Source organism: Schistocerca serialis, chromosome 6 (genome assembly GCF_023864345.2).
Source record: "Schistocerca serialis cubense isolate TAMUIC-IGC-003099 chromosome 6, iqSchSeri2.2, whole genome shotgun sequence".
Taxonomy (NCBI): Eukaryota; Metazoa; Arthropoda; class Insecta; order Orthoptera; family Acrididae; genus Schistocerca; species Schistocerca serialis.
Window position 1 is genome coordinate 113,699,234 of NC_064643.1, and position 5,736 is coordinate 113,704,969.

Genomic DNA, 5,736 nt, shown 5'->3' on the forward strand with positions numbered 1-5,736 from the left:
CTCTTCTCAACATCTCCACGTTCCTCACCCCCTCTTTGCCACATACTCAAATTTCCAGTGCTTCCAGGCATTTTTTTTTAATGGCCATGTCTCTGCTCCGTGTAAAGTTATGCTCCATATGCAGGGTGTTTCACAATTGCTATTACAAGCTTCTATGGGTTGCTGAGGAACTTGCTTCTGATAAGAAACCCGTCTTCGGGAATGTAACGTTTATATATCAAATAAATTTGAAGGAAGGATTGCTTTCAAATCCGCCGCTCCACGATATGTACACAGCACAGATAAAGAGCTTTGACCTGTGCTCTCTACAAGCGCTCATGGCACGGACAAAGTCTCCAGTACTGGCTGTGAGGTGGTCTTCTAAAGAAAGCCCTCTTTTAAGTTCAGAGTGCGATGCATCCGTGGAACACCACAGATGCCCCTCCTAGTTGCTAAACTACCAGTTTCTCGCAGCCGTTGTTCTAGTCGGACGGAGCGGTTCTAGGCGCTACAGTCTGGAACCGCGCGACCGCTACGGTCGCAGGTTCAAGTCCTGCCTCGGGCATGGACGTGTGTGATGTCCTTAGGTTAGTTATGTTTAAGTAGTTCTAAGTTCTAGGGGACTGATGACCTCAGAAGTTAAGTCCCATAGTGCTCAGAGCCATTTTTTCTAGTCGGACGAAAATGGTGTATGCCGAGCTCATTACAACACGGACTGACGACTGCGTCCTCTTCTCAATTTTTGTGCATGCTGTGAAACAGTAGAATTCAAAGTGATCTGACATTCAGACAAAATTTTATATCCATTTCTGGACGTGAATTCATTATCAAAACTACATCTACTAAGACACATCTGCAACCCCTAGAAGCTTGTAGCAGTTGTGGACCACGCTGTGTATTTGCCCACTCTTTTTCTCAGATTTTATTGAGTGATCCTCATTCAAATTATCCCTTGTCAAACGCTTCCTTGCCTATCACTATTCCCCTTATTATGAGAGGCGTGCAATATGTAATGCAACATTTTTTTCTGAAAATTGGTTCAAATGGTTCAAATGGGTCTAAGCACTATGGGACTTAACATCTGAGGTCATCAATCCCCTAGACTGACAACTACTTGAACCTAACTAACCTAAGGACATCAGACACATCCATGCCCGAGGCAGGATTCGAACTTGCGACCGTAGCAGCAGCGCGGTTCTGGACTGAAGCGCCTAGAACCGCTCTGCCACAGCGGCCACCGAAAATTAGTTGGTTTTATTCAAGATTCCAGTACACCTTATTATTTTCCAGTCTTTTGGCTAAAAAACTATTGTTCAACATAATCCCCGTTCAGCATGAAGGCTTTACGACATGTTACTGAGAGCGCCTATGTACTCTTATGGTACCACTGTACTGGTGGATGTCGCAGACAAGGTCTTGCTGAAGCATAATCTTCCCGTCACCCGCGTAGTATGCGGAGTGCATGCTTCACTGTGCGCAACAGATGGAAGTAGGATGGCTCAAGATGCGGGCTGCAGGATGGATCCCAGCGGACACGTACCTTTCAGTACCTTAACTGGTGGACAACTGCGTCACCACCATTAACAGAGATGTCCAGTTGTCCAACGAGGTGTTTGATTGTGATCCGTCGATCACCGCGAATGAGAGTGTGCGCAGATTCCACCACTGCAGGAGTGACAGCTGTGTAAGGCCGGCCGGCACGCTGGAGATCGGACAGGTTTGCGTAACCTTGTTGCAATCACCATAGACTCCTCGCCCAACGATTCGCCGTGCTTTTGTTAGCTGCCAGGTCTCCGTAGGCATTCAGCAAGCGAATATGAATATCTACGATGCTCTGGTTTCCAGCCAAAAGAAATTCAATGACAGCTCTCTGCTTCGAACGCACCTCCGCTACAGGCGCCATTTTGAAGGCTACTTGTAGCACCGCCACCTATCGAAACTTCATAAAACTAAAAGGCCTGAAGCAGGAATATTCCACGATGGCCGGCCGCAGTGGCCATGCGGTTCTAGGCGCTTCAGTCCGGAACCGCGCGACCGCTACGGTCGCAGGTTCGAATCCTATCTCGGGCATGGATGTGTGTGATGGCCTTAGATTAGTTAGGTTTAATTAGTTCTAAGTTCTAGGGGACTGGTGACCTCAGATGTTAAGTCCCATAGTGCTCAGAGCCACATTCCACGATGTCCCACAGCAAATTCTGCGTTGCTTTAATCGAAACTTATTTTTATCATATTTGTTATTTAGGTCTTCCAGCTTCCAGTAAGCATCGTCTTAACGTCTTAGAGTCTACACACACACACACACACACACACACACACACACACACACATACACACACACACGTCTTTTCGATTCTTTTCATGCTACGACTTTCATGAAACTGATAGTAAATTGGTAAGGCAGTGTGTGTGGAGCGGCAGGATGTAGTTTCGATATGCGAAGAACGTATTTTTTTCTATTGGAGGCGGGGCGCAATTGCCCTTCTCGCTACCTCTCACTGGGCACGCCCTTGTGGTTGGTGATGAAGATGATGCCCACTAAACAGTAAAAACATACATTGGCGCGTTTCACGGTGAGGCAGGAGGCGCAATTTTTTAAATTATTTATCCTGTACAGAAATGATTTTAGAACAGAATGTACCCCTATAATGTCTTTTATTCCGTGCCTCAGTAGGTAAAAATGGAACGTTTATAGGATCACTTTGTTGTCTGCCTGTCTGTCTCTTTGTCCGCCTGTTCAAAAACATTTTTCTTGGGAACGAGTAGACGAATCAAGTTGAAATGTATGTCACTTACTAAGGTCTGTGATCGCTGGCTGTATAATAAACGTTACCGTCCAAACCAGTGCGAGCAAAAGACGGAGCCATGTATGTTACATATTCTGATACTCGCAGACCCACTCATCAAAACCTTTAGGACACAACTTTTTGGTGCAGAGACATGAAATTTGGAAAGAAGCAACATTTTACTGTACAAGTAAAGGAAAAAAATTAGAAAATTGTTAAATTTGTAATTATATCACAAAAAAATTGTCATTCGTTATCTGACTGTCAGTCCGTCCGCAAATTAAGCCCCAATTTTTCTCAGGAACGGATAGATCTATCAAATTGAATTTTTTTTCACAGAGGTCTATAGTCACTTAACGGTGTATTACATGTAAGCACCACAGTCAATCCAGTCAGAAGATACGACTACTTACGTCACATATTTTGACACACTCACCGAAACCCGCAGGGTTCTCCCCGTTGACATATAACCATGAAATTTGCCATGAAGCAAGGTTTCACGCTACAACCAAGGAAAAAAACTCCGAAAATTGGTACTTTCTAATTATGTTACACGAAAAAATATTTCTTTTGTCATTTGTTATCCGACTTCAAACGTGAAGCTAAAAACATTCTCGAAGTTCTGGAAACTTTGGGTCCGATATTTTACCAGTATCAATGACGACAGCTAGTGAAAATTCCTGGAACTGTCTATACACACAACTAAGTTTGTACGGGACCTTCAGAGCGCCAGTCCTACTCGCACCTAGTCAGTATTTTGCCGGTAGGTGTTGTTAAAACTATCAAAACAATGGCTCTGAGCACTATGGTACTTAACTTCTGAGGTCATGGTCCCCTAGAACTTAGAACTACTTAAACTTAACTAACCTAAGGACATCACACACATCAATACCCGAGGCAGGATTCGAACCTGCGACCGTAGCAGTAGCGCGGTTCCAGACTATAGAGCAGGGCCGGCCAAACGCTGCACAGTGTGCAGACGTGCGGAAGTGCTGCACATGTGCGCACGTGTGCGGCAGCGAGCGACAGCGACATCTGTTATTAGACATGTGTCCTAAATGAACGGCGGCGGCTCCACCTCCCTGTTTATGTGGTACACGCAAGAGCTTGTTTGTGAAAGATTTTTCTCGGTGATGAAAATGAATAAATCAAGGTTTCGCTCAAGCATAAGTGATGAAAATCTTCGCAACTGCTTTCGTTTGTCAATGAGACGTGCTTTTGCGCCCGATTTTAACTATATCATTTCTCATGACGAGTGATAAACGTGTTTGGATTTATTCCTTTCATAATCAAAAATTATTGTTTACTACGTGTGCTTTATTGCCTCATTCTGCTCCATGTTACATTATTATCAGGAAAATTGGTCATTAAACCGATTGTTCCAATGTATACTTACATTTAGGGGTTTTTATTAATGTGAGAAGGGCTACGCTCAGCTGAAGTCGATAAAACATAGCATTCATCTAATTGTCGGTTATTATGGAGATTTCAGACGGAGCTGATGAAAGATATAGCAATGATGGTATTGAAATAACAGGTGATTATCGAGAGGTCTGCGGTTATCATTCTGTCCAGAGGTCAGTGAGACAGAAATTATGTGGGTGTAACTGAGGGCACCGAGAATTAGTTATAGGAAACCTTGCATTAGTTTAATGTTATTTGAAACAATGAGTAAGGTTCGTTGGAAGTCGCTAAGTGCTCTCTTTCTTAAATACTCGATCAAAAACATTACGCGTATTTACGTACCGTCAGTCAAACCCACGGTTGTTAACTGTATTGCTTGTCTTACTGGGTTGAACTGTTAACATAAAAGTAGACGTCTCAATGAGCAGACTGTGACAGTAATGTTTAATACGCGAAATACCTTCCCATGGTTGGCTTGCAAGCTGTGGAAAGAGCACTAGAATTCGCCAGTACAGAGTATCCCAGCAAGTGGATAAAGAGACATCTATGCGTAGAAACATGCACTACATGAACGCTGACGGCTGCGGCGTGCACGCTGTGACCCGGAAGTTGCACATGTGCAGGAGCACCGCACGCGTGCAGAATTTCTGGTCGGCCCTGCTGTAGAGCCTAGAACCGCTCGGCCACTCTGGCCGGCAAAGTTATCACTTCATGCCGAAAGCACAACTGTGTAACAAACAAATCCGATAACAGTGCACGCGGGACGTGTTGTCCTTTCTGAAATACTGCAGCGCTGTGGACCCAGGTAAACAGGAAACAGTCGTTCTGTTGACGCCTCACGCGGCCGGTCAGTCAGAATAAGCGGCAGAGCTACATCGTGAGCTTCATAACCGAGACTCTGAGAGAAATGGTGTCAAGCTGGCTGTTTAAGTAGTGATGCCACGCGAAAAAGCAGTAAAACAGAGCTTGAAACGGCACCACGCACTGTCAAACGATGGAAAATTGTTGGCGCAAGAGCCTGAGACTCGGCGTTGATCGGTCTGGTGCGTGAGAGTCCCGTCTAAGCTTGGGGGTCGCGGCAGCAGGGACGGCATGGCACGCAGAGTCGCGTGCAGACCTTGGCACAAATGGCTGCTCACTTAATTGTCTGTCTCCCTGCCAAAGCGCCATTTACTTAGAACGCCTTAAAAGCCTGAAATCGGAGTTCCAGGATAAGCTTTTGTCACCAGGTAAGTGATGAGAAACGTCAATGCCCAGGCTGAATTCAGTGGGAGCCACGAACAGTGCGCTTTGACACAATGGATCGATTTAACCCGCAATACAAAAAAGGCTGTTTTGCAAAAAGCACCAGAGACTTTCTTTTGGCTCTGAGACGAGAGCTCACTGTGCAGTGTTAGTCTCAAAGGTGGCAAGCAATTCAATTGTCGCTTGGCATCGTTTTGTATGCGTGTTCTGGATGTTATTCACACTCCTTAATTCAGTTTCCTTACACACAGGTGAATGATAAACATGGATGTTGGCATAAATTAGCCAGTTTTAGAGAAACATGTCACGACTGTGTACCAGTCAT